This window comes from Heterodontus francisci, chromosome 23 (genome assembly GCF_036365525.1).
Source record: "Heterodontus francisci isolate sHetFra1 chromosome 23, sHetFra1.hap1, whole genome shotgun sequence".
Lineage (NCBI taxonomy): Eukaryota > Metazoa > Chordata > Chondrichthyes > Heterodontiformes > Heterodontidae > Heterodontus > Heterodontus francisci.
Window position 1 is genome coordinate 2,001,465 of NC_090393.1, and position 17,308 is coordinate 2,018,772.

General features: G+C 44.6%; 1 protein-coding gene across 1 annotated transcript in view; it reads left to right on the plus strand.

The window, feature by feature from the left end:
• Positions 1–17,308, plus strand: part of ccdc92 (coiled-coil domain containing 92) — a 59,013-nt gene that overhangs the window by 30,970 nt on the left and 10,735 nt on the right. The gene's annotated exons all lie outside the window — the stretch shown is intronic.

The following is a 17,308-nucleotide window of genomic DNA, read 5'->3' on the forward strand; positions in this document are numbered from 1 at the left end:
TCATTTAGAAATGCACAGATTAATCAAAGACAGTCAGCATGGATTTGTTAAGGGAAGGTCATGCCTGACTAACATGAATGAATTTTTTGAGGAGGTAACACGGAGGACCGATGTAGTATGTATGGATTTTAGCAAGGCTTTTGATAAGGTCCCACACGGCAGACTGGTTACAAAAGTAAAAGCCCATGGGATCCAAGGCAAAGTGGCAAGTTGGATCCAAAAAATCGCTCAGAGGCAGGAAGTAGAGGTCGATGGGTGTTTTTGTGACTGAGGCTGTTTCCAGTGTGGTTCTGCAGGGTTCAGTACCAGGTCCCTTGCTTTTTGTGGTATATATCAATTTGGATGTAGGGGCATGATTAAGAAATCTGCAGATGATACAAAAAATGGCTGTGTGGTTGATAGTGAGGAAAAAAGCTGTAGACTGCAGGAAGCTATCAATGGACTAGTCAGGTGGGCGGAACAGTGGCAAATGGAATTCAATCCGGAGAAGTGTGAGGTAATGCATTTGGGGAAGGCTAATGAGGCAAGGGAATAGACAATAAATGGTAGGATACTGAAGTGTAGAGGAACAAAGGGACCTTGGAGTGCTTGTCCATAGATCCCTGAAGGTGGCTAGACAGATAGCTAAGGTGGTCAAGAAAGCATATGGGATACTTGCCTTTATTAGCTGAGGCATAGAATATAAGAGCTGGGAGGTTATGCTGGAACTGTATAAACAGCTGGAGTACTGCGTGCATTTCTGGTCACCGCACTATAGGAAAGATGTGGATGCACCAGAAAGGGTATAGAGGAGATTTACGAGGATGTTGCCTGGACTGGAGAATTTTAGTTATGAGGAAAGATTGGATAGGCTAGGGTTGTTTCCTTTGGAACAGAGGAGGCTGGGGGAAGACCTAATTGAAGTGTATAAAATTGAGGGTCTAGATACAGTGGATAGGAGATGCTATGCCCCTTGGGATCCATAACTGGGGGCATAGATTTAGGGTAAGAGGTAGAAAGTTTAGAGAGGATTCGCATGGAAATGTTTTCACCCAGAGGGTGGTGGGGATTTGGAACACATTGCCTGAAAGGGTGATGGTGGCAGAAACCCTCATAACATTTAAAAAAAGTACTTGGATATGCACCTGAAATGCCGTAGCCTATAGGGCCACAGACCAAAAGCTGGAAAGTGGGATTAGGCTGGATGGCTCCTCGTCAGCTCGCTAGAAACGATGGGCCAAATGCCTCCTTCCATGCTGTAAATTTCTGTAATTCTATGACCCCTCTCGTCCCCAGGCCCCCCTGAACCCACCGACCCCTCTCGTCCCCAGGCCCCCCTGAACCCGATGACCCCTCGTCCCCAGGCCCCCCTGAACCCGACGACCCCTCTCGCCCCCAGGCCCCACTAACCCAACGATGCCTCTCGTCCCCAGGCCCCCCTGAACCCACCGACCCCTCTCGCCCCCAGGCCCCCCCCCCGAACCTGCCGACGCCTCTTGTCCCCAGGCCCCCCCCGAACCCGCCGACGCCTCTCGTCCCCACGCCCCGCCGACGCCTCTCGTCCCCAGGCACCCCCCCCCCCCCGAACCCGCCGACACCTCTCGTCCCCAGGCCCCCGCCGACACCTCTCGTCCCCAGGCCCCCCCGAACCCGCCGACACCTCTCGTCCCAAGGCCCCCCGAACCCGCCGACAACCTCTCGTTCCCAGGCCCACCAACACCTCTTGTCCCTATGTCTGCACTGGCGATGATGTTTAACACAGGTTGTGTAGTCCTTGTGCTAGATTAGATGGTGCTCCACACAATTTCAATACATTTTCATTTCATCGATTATTTCACTCTGTTTTGGAATTCACAGATTTGAGGCTTTAAATATCTGTGTGCAATTGTTTGTTAATGGGGATCCTAATGTATGGTATGCTGGAGCTAGACTAATATCCAATACTAATAATAAGGGCTATTTTGCTTCCTGTTTGTGATCTAGTTTAATTACAGATTTATAATTTTGTTCTGGAATCAACTTTTATTGACAAATATTCTAATTCTCAATGAGCCTCAGGTCAGATATAACCAGGCAAAGCGCTGTTACGTCTACAGGTGATCCACTGAAAGGCTTCATATACAGTGTCTAAACTCTAACTGCGATAACATTGAGAAGCACGTTGATGTCTCGTATCTTGTCCACAGGATCTTGTTTTATTATTGAAAGTATATTTGGAAGCATTTATAAATGTGAATCAGCATAATTGCTTCAAAGAAAGTATCGCTCGAATACAATAATCTTGGGCTGTCAGTCACCTTTTCTGCAAAAGAGGCTGAACCAGCCTCCGAGTTATGTGGCTGAGGAGTCGTTCTGCATTGAGATGTACTCCCAATCTCTGTTCCCAAAGCTGGCTGCATTTTATCTGATCGGAGTCAAAGGAGCTGTAAACATACATCGCAGGATGGTATAATGGGGTGATCAGCTCTTTCTACTGTCATTCATTGACTCATTTCACCTTGGAGTCTATTGGAATGGATTGTAATTATCCTGAACGATGTTTATGAATGTATAACAGAAATATAGAAGGATCACTGAATTGTGTTCTGTAATCACTTTATAAGAAAGAGGTTTTATACGTGGTCAGTCTCCTATGGCTTTATGCACAGTGGATGGGGGCTTGATCAGAGAAGCTCGCTGACCAGCTGCCTGTACCAGCACACAAGGGATGTTTAGGCCTGGCCTCATTTAGATTTTGCAGGTGAGTTACGGACGTCAAGAAAACTTCCTGATACCACTCAACCCTCCCAGGCCTCGGACATCATCCAGTTCAGACAAAGGTACAGAGCTAATGGGGTGGTAATGTTACTGACCCCATAGTTAGACCCTTACCGCCCTCTTAATGCTGCTTTTCCAAGTAACATGGTAGATCAGGGAATGTCTTAGGATGTTGTTTGTATGGACTTCCAGAAGACACCTGACAAGGTTCCACATAAGAGTCTGTTAATAAAAACGAGTGCATGGAATTGGAAGCAACCTATTGGCTTGGACAGGGAATTCGTCAGGAGGTAGGAGACAGAGAGTATGGATAATGGGTATGTACTTCAGTTGGCAGGATGTGACTCGTGGTGTCCTCAAGAGGTCTGTACTGGGAACTCAGCATTTTGTTATATTTATAAATGACTTTGGATGAGGGAATAGAGAGCTGTGTCTCCAAGTTTGTTGATGACACTAAGTTAGGTGACACACTAAGTAGTGTGTAGATGGAAACAGAAAGTTGCAAAAGGACATTGATGGATTAAGTGAGTGGATAAAACTGGCAGATGGAGTTCAATGTGGGGAAGTGTGAGGCCATTCACTTTGGGCCTGAGAGAGACAGATCAGAGTGTTCTCTAAATGGCGAGAATTAGGAACTGTGAAGGAGCAGAGAGATTTATGGGTCCAAGTACAAAAATCACAAAGCTAGTGAACAGGCTCAAAAAATAATTTTAAAAGCTAATGGCTTTTATTTCAAAGGGGGCTGGAATATAAAGGGGTGGAAGCTATGTAGTTACATGAAGCTATGGTTAGACCCCAGACTGCATTCAGTTCTGTACCTCAGGAAGGATATATTGACCTTTGAGGGGATGCAGTGTAGATTCACTAGAATGAAATCTGGACTTAAAGGGTTAAATTATGTGGATGGGTTGCATTGACTAGACTTGTATTCCCTTGAGTATAGAAAATTGAGATGATCGGATCGATGTGTTTAAGATGATCAAAGAAGTTAAAAGGGCAGGTAGAGAGAAACTATTTCCTCTGGTGGGAGGAGTCCTTTGTGTTGTGTGGCACTACCACCATGCTAAATGGGATAGACTCACAACAGATCTGGCAACTTAAAACCTGGCATCCATGAGGCGCTGTGGGCCATCAGAATTGTATTCAACCACAATCTGTAACCTCATGGACCGGAATATCCCCCACTCTACCATTACCATCAAGCTACAGGATCAACCCCGGTTCAATGAGGAATGTAGGAGAGAATGCCAGGAGCAGCACCAGGCAGACTTAAAAATGAGGTGCCAACCTGGTGAAGCTACAACATTGGACAAGCATGCTAAACAGCGGAAGCACAATGCGATAGAGCTAAGTGATCCCACAACCAACAGATCAGATCAAAGCTCTGCAGTCCTGCTGCACGCATCCAGTCGTGAATGGTGGTAGACAATTAAACAACTAACCAGAAAAGGAGGCTCCACAAACATCCCTGTCTCCAATGATGGGGGAGCCCAGCATGTCAGTGTAAAAGAAAAGGCCGAAGCATTTGCATCCATCTTCAGCCAGAAGTGCCAAGTGGATGGTGCATAAAATTACTGTGGCTACAAGAGCAGGTCAGAGGTTGGGAATTCTGTAGCGAGTAACTCACCACCTGACTCTCCAAAGCCTGCCCACCCTCTACAAGGCACAATCCAGCAACACTCGAGAACCTCAACACCATTCAGGACAAAGCAGCCTGCTTGATTGGCACCTCATCTACAAACATTCAATCCCACCACCACCGACGCACAGTGGCAGCAGTGTGTACCATCTACAATATGCACTGCAGCAACGCACCAAGGCTCCTTTGACTGCAGTTTCCATACCCGCGACCTCTACCACCTAGAAGACCAAGGGCAGCAGATGCATGGGAATGCCGTCACCTGCAAATTTCCCTCCAAGCCACACACAATCCTGACTTGGAACTATATTGCTGTTCCTTCACTGTCACTGGGTCAAAGTCCTGGAACTTACTTCCTTACAGCACTGTGGATGTACCTACACCAGATAGACTGCAGTGGTTCAAGAAGGTGGTTCACCACCATTTTCTTGAGGGCAGTTAGGGATGGACAATAAATGCTGGCTTTGCCAGCGACACCCACAATCCATGAAAGAATAAAAAAACTCTCAATGGAGCATAACCTTAAAATTAGAGTTAGGCCGTTCAGGGGTGATGTTAGGAAGCACTATTTCACACAATGTGGAACAGACTAGGGGCTGAATTGGCCACTCCTGTTTCAATGCTCCTATGAAAGGGGAATAAAGTTTAGTTTAGAGATACAGCACTGAAACAGGCCCTTCGGCCCACCGAGTCTGTGCCAACCATCAACCACCCATTTATACTAATCCCAGATTCCTACTACATCCCCACCTGTCCCTCTAATTCCCTACGACCTACCTATACTAGGGGCAATTTTATAATGGCCAATTAACCTATCAACCTGCAAGTCTTTGGCATGTGGGAGGAAACCGGAGCACCCGGAGGAAACCCACGCAGACACAGGGAGAACTTGCAAACTCCACACAGGCAGTACCCAGAATCGAACCCGGGTCCCTGGAGCTGTGAGGCTGCGGTGCTAACCACTGCGCCACTGTGGTTACAGGGCATGAGGAAATAGGATACTGCTCGTGTGGTGGATAAGCACCAACAGGAACTGGTGGGGCTGAAAGACCCGTTTCCATATTTTAATTTCTGTCTCATGTCCGCAAGAAAATCTCCATCTTCCTTTTGGTTCCTTTTTCCCAGTAGGGACCCGGTGTTGTGTTTTAAAAGGGAAAGTCTAAGTACTGTTTGCCGTCCTTCAAGTTAACCTAAGGATCGTGTTTGAGTGGATCTTTACTTCAGGGGCTTTTCAAGAAAGCCTTGCATTTATATCGTGAGCATTTCAAACAGCCCAGAACAATTCACATGCAAGGAGTGCAGTGACCGTTAATGATAGCAGGCAAATGGAGAACAGCAAACTCCCACAAACAGCAACTGGACAACTAGCCAATTAATTTGTTAGTTTTGTATTGAGGGAAGAATGTTGGTCCAGACACTGGGAAATCTAAGACTTGAGGCATGGTGCAGGAGGGAGGACTTCAGATTCTTGGGACATTGGGGCCAGTTCTAGGGCAGGAGGCACCTATTCAAAAGGGACAGGTTGCACCTTAACAGGACTGGGACAAATGTCCTTGCAGGGAGGTTCACTAGTGTGGTTGGAGAGGGTTTAAATTAAATTGGCATGTAGAAGTAGAAAAGAGGAATAAGGTGCATAAAGGAGTGAGTGTATTGGATAGTACAGAGAAGGAAGTTGCTCCGTATTAGATAGGAGCAGACAAAGAAGGACTGAGGAATACAAAGACAGGTTTACATTGCATGTGTGTAAACATACAAAGTGAGGTGAATAAGGTTAGTGTGCTACAAGCACAAATTGTGTGGGAATATGATGTAGTAGCAATAACAGAAATGTGGTTTAAAAATGGTGAGGACTGGATGCTTAATATTCAAGAATACAAAGTGTTCAGAAAAGAGAGAAGGAGAAAAGGGGAGATGGGGTGGCAGTACTGATTAGGGAAGATATTGTAGTGTTGGAAAGAGAGGATGTTCTAGATGGGGCAAGGGCAAAATCACACTACGGAGAGTATTCTATAGGCCTCCAAATAGTGAGAGAGATAGAGGAGCAAATCTGCAGGGAAATCAGAGATGTGCAAGAACTATAGAATGGTGATATTGGGGAACTTTAATTATCCAAATATCAATTGGGATAATTTTAGAGTAAATGGTAAGGAGAACTTCCTTGATCAGTATGTTCTCAGCCCAACTAGAAAGGAGGTATTGCTGGATCTGGTGGACCCGTGTCTGTGGGAGGAACACTTGGGCAAGAGTTATCATCCTATCACAAGGTTTAAGTTAGTAATGGAGGAGCAAGGAACAATCTAAAGTCTACCTTCTAAATTGGAAGAAGGCTAGCTTCAATGGGATAAGAGGGGATCTAGCCAGGGTAAAATGGAATCACAGATTGACAGGAAAAGCTGTAACGGAACAGTGGGTGATCTTTAAGGAGGAGATGTTTCAGGTAGAGGCTAGGTACATTCCAACAAGGGTGAAAGGTAGAGGAACCAAACCCATGGATGATGAGGCCGATAGAGAATATGTTGAAACATAAAAAAGAAAGAGGATGATTAATGTCAGGGGAATTCTTCAAGCGAGAACTAGGCTAAGTACAATAAGTTGAGAGGGGAGGTGAAGAGAAAAAGACTGGCAACAAGAGAATGAGAATAGTTTGACAGATAACACAAAAAGGGGACTGAAAAATCTTCTACCGGCATGTAAATAGTAAGAGGTGGTGTAGGTCCTATTGGGGACAAAGAGGGTGATGTATGCTTAGAGGCACAGAGTAAGGCTAGAATACTTAATGAGTACTTTGTATCAGTGTTTACTAAGGAAGAGGAATCTGACAAAATATCAGTAGAGCGGCAATGGTAGAGGTAATGGATAGTGAAAAACGATCAGAAGGATGTACTGGAAAGGCTGGCTATGCCTATGGTAGATAAGTCACCTGGTCTGGATGGCTTGCATCCCAGGTTGCTAAAGGAAGTGAGATGGAGACAGTGGAATAGTGGGGATGGCCATAATCTTCCCCCGTATCAAGGGAAGATTGGAGAGTGGCAAATGTTGACACCCTTATTCAAGACAGTTCTCAACTACAGAGTGGTGAGTTTAAAATCAGTGGTGGGTAAGGTTTTAGAAACAACAATTAGGGGAAAAAAATCACTTTGAGAGGTTTGAGTTAATTAAGGAAAGCCACCACAGATTTGTAAAAAGCAGATCATGCTTTTTTTAATTGAATTTTTTGATGAAGTGACAGGGAAGGTTGATGAAGGGAATGTGGTGGATATTGTTTATATGGATTTTAAGAAAGCATTTGACAAAGTAGCGCAAAAGGCTGGTTAATAAAATTGAGGCTCATGTAATCGGAGGGTCAGTGCCAGCTTAAGGACAGAAGACAGCAAGTCGTAGTAAATGGTTGTTTTTCAGACTGGAGGATGGTAGACAATGGTGTTGCCCAAGGGTCACTGCTAGGACCACTGTTTTTTAATATATATATATATATATTTATATATATATATTTTTTATATATTTATATATATATTTTTATATATATATTTGCTGATAATACTAAACTTGCAGGTGTGGCAAACTGAGAATGATACCACTTGACTGCGATAGGACATAAATAGGCCAGCAGAATGGGCAGGCAAGTGGTTGATGGAATTTAATACAGAGAAGTGTGAGGTGATGCATTTTGGCAGAAAGGATAGAGAGGCAATATAGAGTTATACAGCTAAGAGACAGGCTCTTCGGCCCATCGTGTCCGTGCCGGCCATCAAGCACCTATCCTAATCCCATTTTCCAACACTTGGCCCATAGCCTTGTATGCTATGGCATTTCAAGTGCTCATCTAACTACTTCTTAAATGTTGTGAGGGTTCCTGCTTCGACCGCCCCTTCAGGCAACGTATTCCAGATTCCAGGTAATGTATTCCAGACTCTAGCCACCCTCTGGGTGAAAAATGTTTTCCTCAAATTCCCTCTAAACCTCCTGCCCCTTACCTGAAATCTATGCCTCCTGGTTATTGACACGTCGCTAAGGGAAAACGTTTCTTCCTATCTATCCTCTCAATGCCCCTCATAATTTTGTATACCTCTATCAGGTCTCCCCTCAGCCTTCTCTGCTCTAAGGAAAACAACCTTAGCCTATTCAGTCTCTCTTCATAGCTGAAATGCTGCAGTCCAGGCAACATTCTGGTGAATCACCTCTGCACCCTCTCCAGTGCAATCACATCCTTCCTATAGTGTGGTGCCCAGACTGTACACAGTACTCCAGCTGTGGCCTAACTAGCGTTTTATACAGCTCCATCATAACCTCCCTGCTCTTATATTCTGTGCCTCAGCTAATAAAGGCAAGCATCCCATATGCCTTCCTAATCACCTTATCTACCTGTGCTGCTGCCTTCAGTGATCTGTGGACAAGTACACCAAGGACCCTCTGACTCTGTACTTCCTAGGATCCTACTACCCATTGTATATTCCCTTGCCTTGTTAGTCCTCCCAAAATGCATCACTTCACACTTCTCAGGATTAAATTCCATTTGCCACTGCTCTGCCCATTTTACCAGCCCATCTATATCATCCTGTAATCTAAGGCTTTCCTCCCCACTATTTACGTCACCACCAATTTCATGTCATCTGTGAACTTACTGATCATACCTCCTATATTCATGTCTAAATCATTAATGTACACTACAAACAGCAAGGGTCCCAGCACCGATCCCTGCGGTACACCACTGGTCACAGGCTTCCAATCGCAAAACAGCTGTCGACCATCACCTTATGCCTCCTACCACGAAGCCAATTTTGGATCCAATTTGCCGAATTGCCCTGGATCCCATGGGCTCTTAGCTTCTTAACCAATCTCCCATGCGGGACCTTATCAAAAGCCTTACTGAAGTCGTTGTAAACTACATCAACTGCTTTACCCTTATCTACACATCTAGTCACCTCCTCGAAAAATTCAATCAAGTTAGTTAGACATGATCTCCCCCTGACAAAGCCATTCTGACTATCCCTGATTAATCCCTGCCACTCCAAGTGGAGATTAATCCTGTCCCTCAGAATTTTTTTCCAATAGTTTCCCCATCACTGATGTTAAACTCACTGGCCTGTAATTACCTGGTTTATCCCTGCTACCCTTCTTGAATAATGGTACTACATTTGCTGTCCTCCAGTCGTCTGGCCTCTCTCCTATGGCCAGAAAGGATTTGAAAATTTGTGTGCGAGCCCCTGCTATCTCCTCCCTTGCCTCACTTAGTAGCCTGGAACGCATCTCATCTGGGCCTGGGGATTTATCCACTTTTAGATTAGATTAGATTAGAGATACAGCACTGAAGCAGGCCCTTCGGCCCACCGAGACTGTGCCGAACATCAACCACCCATTTATACTAATCCTACACTCATCCCATATTCCTACCAAACATCCCCACCTGTTCCTATATTGCCCTACCGCCTACCTATACTAGTGACAATTTATAATGGCCAATTTACCTATCAACCTGCAAGTCTTTTGGCTTGTGGGAGGAAACCGGAGCACCCGGAGAAAACCCACGCAGACACAGGGAGAACTTGCAAACTCCACACAGGCAGTACCAGGAATCGAACCCGGGTCTCTGGAGCTGTGAGGCTGCGGTGCTAACCACTGCGCCACTGTGCCACTTTTAAGCCTGCTAAAACAGCTAATACCTCCTCCCTTTCAATGCTAATTTGTTCAAGTATATCACAATCGGATCTCTGCACCTACATCGTCCTTCTCCATAGTGAACACAGATGAAAAGTAATCATTTAAAACCTCACCTACGTCCTCCGGCTCCACGTTCAGACTGGCACTTTGGTCCCTAATGGGCCCTATTCTTTCCCTGGTTATCCTCTTGTCCTTAATATACTTATAAAACACCATGGGATTTTCCTTTATCTTGCCGGCCAGTGTTTTTTCATGCCCCCTCTTCATTCTCCTAATTACTTTTTTAAGTACCCCCCCCCCCCTTCACTTTCTATACTCCTCTATGGCCTTCACTGTTTTCAACCCCCGAATCGGCCATAAGCCTCCTTTTTTCCCCTTATCATCCACTATATCCCTTGACATCCAGGGTTCCCTGGACTTGGTCCTACCCTTCACCTTTACGGGAACATGTTGGACCTGAACTCTCGCTGTTTCCTTTTTGAATGACTCCCACTGTTCTGATGTAGACTTTCCTACAAGTAGCTGTTCCCAGTCCACTCTGGCCAGATCCTGTTTTATCATATTGAAATCGGCCTTCCCCCAATTCAGTACCTTTATTTCCGGTCCATCTTTGTCCTTTTCCATAACTACCTTAAATCTTAGAGTTATGGTTACTATCCCCGAAATGCTCCCTCACTGACACTTCTACACTTGTCCGGCTTCATTCCCTAAGATTAGGTCCAGTACCGTCCCTTCTCTTGTAGGACTTTCTACGTGCTGGCTCAAAAAGCTCTCCTGTATGCACTTTAAGAATTCTGTCCCCTTTAAGCCTTTTGCACTAAGACTATCCCAGTTAATATTGGGGAAGTTGAAATCCCCTACTATTATTACACCTCTCTGAGATTTGCCTACATATCTACTCCTCTAAATCTCCCTGACTGTTTTGGCTGGGAGTTTACTACAGGCCTCCAGTGATTTCCCCCTTTTTGTTTTTAAGTTCTACCCATATGGCCTCATTTGAGGAACCATCTAAGATATCATCCCTCCTTACTGCAGTAATTGAATCCTTGATCAATAGTGCAATGCCACTTCCTCTTTTACACCAGCCCCCCCGCTCTCTTTCCCCCACCCCCCCCCCCCCCCCCACCCCCATCACGCCTGAAGATTCTATATCCTGGAGTATTGAGCTGCCAGTCCTGCCCTTCCCTCAACTATATCTCTGTGATAATATCATATTCCCATGTGTTAATCAATGCCCTCAATTCATCTGCCTTCCTTGTAAGACTTCTTGTGTTAAAATAGATGCAGTCCAGCCTTGCATTATTCGCTTGTGCCTTAACAGGTCTATGTTTGCTCTGCCCTCGCTGGTCTGATGTAGACTTTCCTACAAGTAGCTGTCCCCAACCCAAACCTCCCAGCAAGGATGTTGGTCCCATTCCGGTTCAGGTGCAACCCATCCAACTTGTATAGGTCCCACCTTTGCCAGAAACAGACCCAGTGATCCAGGAAACTAAAGCCTTCCCTCCTGCACCATGACTTCAGCTATGCATTCATCTGCTCTATCCTCCTATTCCTATACTCACGAGCGCGTGGCACTGGGAGTAATCCAGAGATTGCAACCTTTGAGGCCCTGCTTTTTAATCTGCTACCTAGCTCCTAAATTCTTGTTGCAGGACCTCATTCCCTCTTTCTACCTATGTCGTTGGTACCAATGTGTACCGCGACCTCTGATAAGTGTACAAGATTATGATTGTACACAGGTTTAGTTCAGGTAGACAAAGAAAAGCTGTTCCCATTAGCTGATGGTACAAGGTCTAAGGGGACACAGATTTAAGGTTTTGGGCAAGAGATGCAGGGAGAATGTGAGGAAGGACTTTTTTGCACAGCGAGTGCTAATGATGAGGGTGGTGGAAGCAGAGATGATAAATTATTTCAAAAGGAAGTTGGATGAGCACTTGCAGGGCCGTGGTGTAGTGCAGGGGAATGGGACTGATTAGATTGCTGTACAGAGAGCCGCATGGACTCGATGGGCCGAATGGCCTCATTCTGTGCCATAGTGACTCTGACTCTAAACCATATGGGGAGCATGCTGCTTTTCTTCAAACGGCGTCATGGAATCTTTAACACTCATTTGAATCACAGTGATAAGCAGGCTCGTTGCAGTTTAATGCATTATTCAGAAGACTGCACCTCCATCTGTGGAGTACTCCATCAGTACTGCACTGGAGTGTCAGCTGGTTATACAGACTCTGCTCCCAGAGAGAATATTGAACCCAGGAACTTTCAACTTGGGCAAGAATGACACCAACCGAGCCAAGCTGACGAGTGAAAATGAGACACTCCATGGATGCTCTGATCTTCTGAGAGCCTATCAGCTGCCCGAAGGTAGACCCAGTGATTGGTGAAAAGCTTTAATGGTGTGGAACAGCAGAAAGAGCAAGATGGGGTGTCTATAGATCCAGAAGTCTGACCTCAAGGAACCCCTGGGTTCACATTGTAAACCCCAATTTGAAACCCTAAGCTGTAGTCAGTGTTAGTTTCTAATGCGTCCAACAGTTGATTTTTCACACATTTGTTGAATTTCTCTGTTAAATTTAGTGTCATTTAAGAAGTTATTTGTGACCTTGCAGTGCAGAAGTTTGTTAAAAACTCATTCGTTCTGACACCAGTTTAAAGGAAGTGAATCCTTTGATTTGTGTTAAACTGTTATGAACATTGTGATTTGAATCAGGTCCAAAGCTTGATGTTGCCTGTGGTTTACCAGGCAGACATAGTACCTGCGGAGATATTATGTTTGGTTCGGTGAACGTGCCTCATTGTAAACAGAGCTTGAGGTGGCAGAAAGTCTATCAACATACCCGATCCACCCACGATACAAGTTTTGTTTATTAACGATGCTAGTGGCAACCGCGTTAGTTTAATGGTAATCAGTTTGTAATCCTCTCAAGGGAGAAATTGGCATTAGATCCTTAAGTATTTCTGCTTTTCTTAATTGGATTTTGATGGTAAAGTTTAGTTTAGATTTTGGTAAATTAGTTAATTGTCACTATTTCTGGTGTGGAGATTTGTAACACAGAATTAATACTTCATCATGCCTCACAGACCAGGTCATGATCTGTTAGACATTTAGAAAAACATAATGCAATCAAACAGAGTCAACATGGTTTTATGAAAGGGAAATCACGTTTGACAAATTTGTTAGAGTTCTTTGAGGATTTAACAAGCAGAGTAGATAAAGGGGAACCGGTAGAAGTAGTGTATTTGGATTTTCAGAAGGCGTTTGATAAGGTGCCACATAAAAGGTTATTACACAAAATAAGAGCGCAGGGTATTGGGGGTAATGTGTTGGCATGGACTGAGGATTGGCTAACACACAGAAGGCAGTTGGGATCAATGGGTCTTTTTCAGGTTGGAAAGCCGTAACTAGTGGGGTGCCACAAAGATCGGTCCTAGGGCCTCAACTATTTACTATCTATATCAATGACTTGGAGGAAGGGGCAGAGTGTAGAGTATCCAAATTTGCTGACGATACAAAAATGGGTGGGAAGGCATGTTGTGATGAGAACACACAGAATCTGCAAAGGGATATTAGGTTAAGTGAGTGGGCAAAAGCTTGGCAGGTGGAGTTCAATGTGGGGAAGTGTGAGATCATCCACTTTGGTAGGAAGAATAAAAAGGCAGATTATTATTTAGATGGAGAAAGACTGCAAAATACTGCAGCACAGAGAGATCATGGTGTTCTTGTACATGAAAAACAAAAAGTTAGCATGCAGGTGCAGCAAGTAATTAGGAAAGCAAATGGAATTTTGGAGTTAGAGTTTAAAAATAGGGAAGTCTTGTTACAACTGTATAGGGTGTTGGTGAGGTCACACCCAGAGTACTGCGGACAACTTTGGTCCCCATAGTTAAGGAAGAATATACTAGCATTGGAGGCAATTCAGAAAAGATTGACTAGGCTGATCCTGGGATGAAGGAGCTGTCTTATCAAGAACGGCGAAACAGGTTAGGCCTTTATTCATTGGAGTTTAGAAGAATGAGAGGTGATCTTATTGAAACATATAAGATTTTAAGGGGGCTTGACAGCGTAGATGTTGAGAATATGTTTCTGCTGGCGGGGGAATCTCGAACTAGGGAACATAGTTACAGAATAAGGGGGCACACGTTTAAAACTGAGATGCAAAGGAATTTCTTCTCTGAGGGTGGTGGAGTTCGGGAATTCTCTACCTCAGAGTTGTGGAGGCTAGATCACTAAATATATTTAAGGAGGAGGTAGATAGATTTTTGAAATCTCGGGGAGTCTAGGGGTATGCGGAGCAGGCCCAAAGGAGGAGTTGAGGCCTGGGACTGATCAGCCATGATCTTATTGAATAGCAGGCCAAGCTTGAGGGCTGAATGGCCTACTCCTGCTCCTATTTCTTATGTTCCAAGAAGGAAGAAGTTAATCCTGCAGTTTCTGTGATCTCCTTTGAAGCTTCTGTCATGTGATGCCTAACGTAGCTAACCTTTCAGGAGAACTTTTCGCACAAAAGCTCAGTTTATCAAAGCTGAGTTCACTAACACCACATGTGTTGGATATCAAGCCAATTGTAAAATTATCCCTATTTGTAAAACAATGCAAGTATTGTAAAGAACTGCATGTGGTTGAAAACTGATTCTGCCCTTAGATACCTAACATGCAAACAGGATTTGCTTTAAATCCTGCGCTCAGTAATGCCTGGCATAAACAACCCAGTAGGAACACCTTCATACAGACTGCAGCACTTCAAATATATCCATCACCATCTTCTAGGACAATTAGGAATGGGCAATAAATGCTGGCCTTGCCAATGGCACTAATATCCCATGAATGATTAAAATATGCAGGAAGGAAACACAGTGCAGTGAGTGTCGTTCACAGCAGAACACTAGCATTTATTACTGCATATAACCCTACATACAGTGCACAATGGGGATTAAAAGCAAAATACTGCGGATGCTGGAAATCTGAAATAAAAACAGAAAATGCTGGAAATGCTCAGCAGGTCTAGCAGCATCTGTGGAGAGAGAAACAGTAAACATTTCAGGCCCATGACCTTTCATCAGAACGCCACCTGACTCGACCAGTCAATTTGAACAGCTAGATCGAACATTTTGTCTGATGAAGCTGCAAACCAGTAGACTGCTTGGAATCCTTTTGGATGATGCACGCAATCACTGTTCTTTATGACAAGGCGATGCACTTGGAGAGACAATGTCAGTCCCAGCATACACTACAGGAGGATCAAAACCCAAGTCTCCATGATCTGCTTTCAGTTGCAGGAGTAACGAAATACTATGTGTCCGTGTCCAAGGAAACATCCTGTTCATTCCCACTGAATCAGCAGGTAGTTTTCATCACAAAGCAGCACAGTGCCGAGTGGTTAGCACCGCAGCCTCACAGCTCCAGCGACCCGGTATCGGTTCTGGGTACTGCCTGTGCGGAGTTTGCAAGTTCTCCCTGTGACCGCGTGGGTTTCCTCCGGGTGCTCCGGTTTCCTCCCACATGCCAAAGACTTGCGGGTTGATAGGTAAATTGGCCATTGTAAAAAAAATTGTCCCTAGTGTAGGCAGGTGGTAGGAGAATTGAGGGAAGGTTTGGATGTGAGAGGGAGAAATGGGATTAATATAGGATTAGTATAAATGGGTGGTTGATGGGCCTGTTTTGGTGCTATATCTCTCTGACTCTATAACAGTTCAGTCTCTTTACTTTCTGTCTGATTTCAGTCCTGACCAGAGTGTTTGGTCTTACTCTGAATGAAGTTCTGATGAAATGATTGATGTTGGAGTGAAACGATTTGACTTTACTAAATGCAAGCAATCAGCGGTCATTAAATAGGACTGTAACAAGAGAAGGCATTAACACCTACCTCTTTGACTGAGCTTTTGATCACCTATCCTAATATTTCTTAATGTAGCTCAGTGTCCAGTTTTGTCTGATCATGCTCCTGTGAAGCGCTTTGGGACACTTTACTACTTTAAAGACTCTATATAAATACAAGATTATAGAATGGCCTCCTTCTGTGCTGTAACCATTCGGCTCATTGCGTCTATGCCGGCTCTCTGCCAAAGGAACGCAGCTAGCCCGACTCTCTCGCCTTTTTCCTGTAGGCCTGCAATTTTTTTCTCGTCAGATAATTATCCAATTCCCTTTTGAAAAGCACAATTGAATCTGCCTCCATCACACTCTCAGGAAGTGCATTCCAGACCCAGATCGCTGTGTGTAAAACAGTTTGTCCTCATATTGCCTCTGGTTCTTTTGCCAATTCCCTTAAATTGGTGTCCTCTGGTTTTTGACCCTTCCACCAAGATGTTGTTGCATCCAGTGAGGTTCTCCAGGGGTTAGTATTAGGACCACTGCTTTTTAACAATCTACATTAATGACCTAGACGTGGGTGTACAGGGCACAATTTCAAAATTTGCAGATGGCACAAAACTTGGAAGTATTGTGAGCTGTGAGGAGGATAGTGAGAGACTTCAAGAAGACATAGACAGGCTGGTGGAATGAGTGGACATGTGGCAGATGAAATTTCATGCAGAGAAGTGTGAAGTGATACATTTTGGTAGAACGAATGAAGAGAAGCATAATGCTAAAGGGGTGCAGGAGCAGAGAGACCTGGGACCTTCAAATCATTGAAGGTGGCAGGACAGGTTGAGAAAGTGGTTAATTAAACATACGGGATCCTGGGCTTTATAAATAGATGCATAGAATAGAAAAACAAGGAAGTTATGATAAACCTTTATAAAACACTGGTTTAGCCTCAGCTGGAGTATTGTGTCCAATTCTGGGCACCACACTTTAGGAAGAGTGTGAGGGCTTTAGAGAGGGTACAGAAAAGATTCATGCGAATGGTTCCAGGGATGAGGGACTTCAGTTATGTGGATAAATTGGAGAAGCTGGGGCTGTTCCCTTTAAAGAGAAGGCTGAGAGGAGATTTGATAGAGGGATTCAAAATCGTGAGGGGTCCAGACAGAGTAGATGAGGAGAAACTGTTCCCGTTGGTGGAGGGATTGAGAACCAGAGGAAACATTTTAATGTGATTCACAAAACAAGAACCAAAAATGACACGAAAAGCATTTTTATGCAGCAAGTGGTTATGATCTGGAATGTACTGCTGGAGAGTGTGGTGGAGGCAGTTTCAATCGTGGCTTTCAAAAGGGAACTGGATAAGCACCTGAAGGGAATAAATTTGCAGGGCTATGGGAAAAGGATGGGGGAGTGGGACTAGCTGAGTTGATGTTGCAGAGAGCTTGCATAGACTTGATGGGCTGAATGGTCGT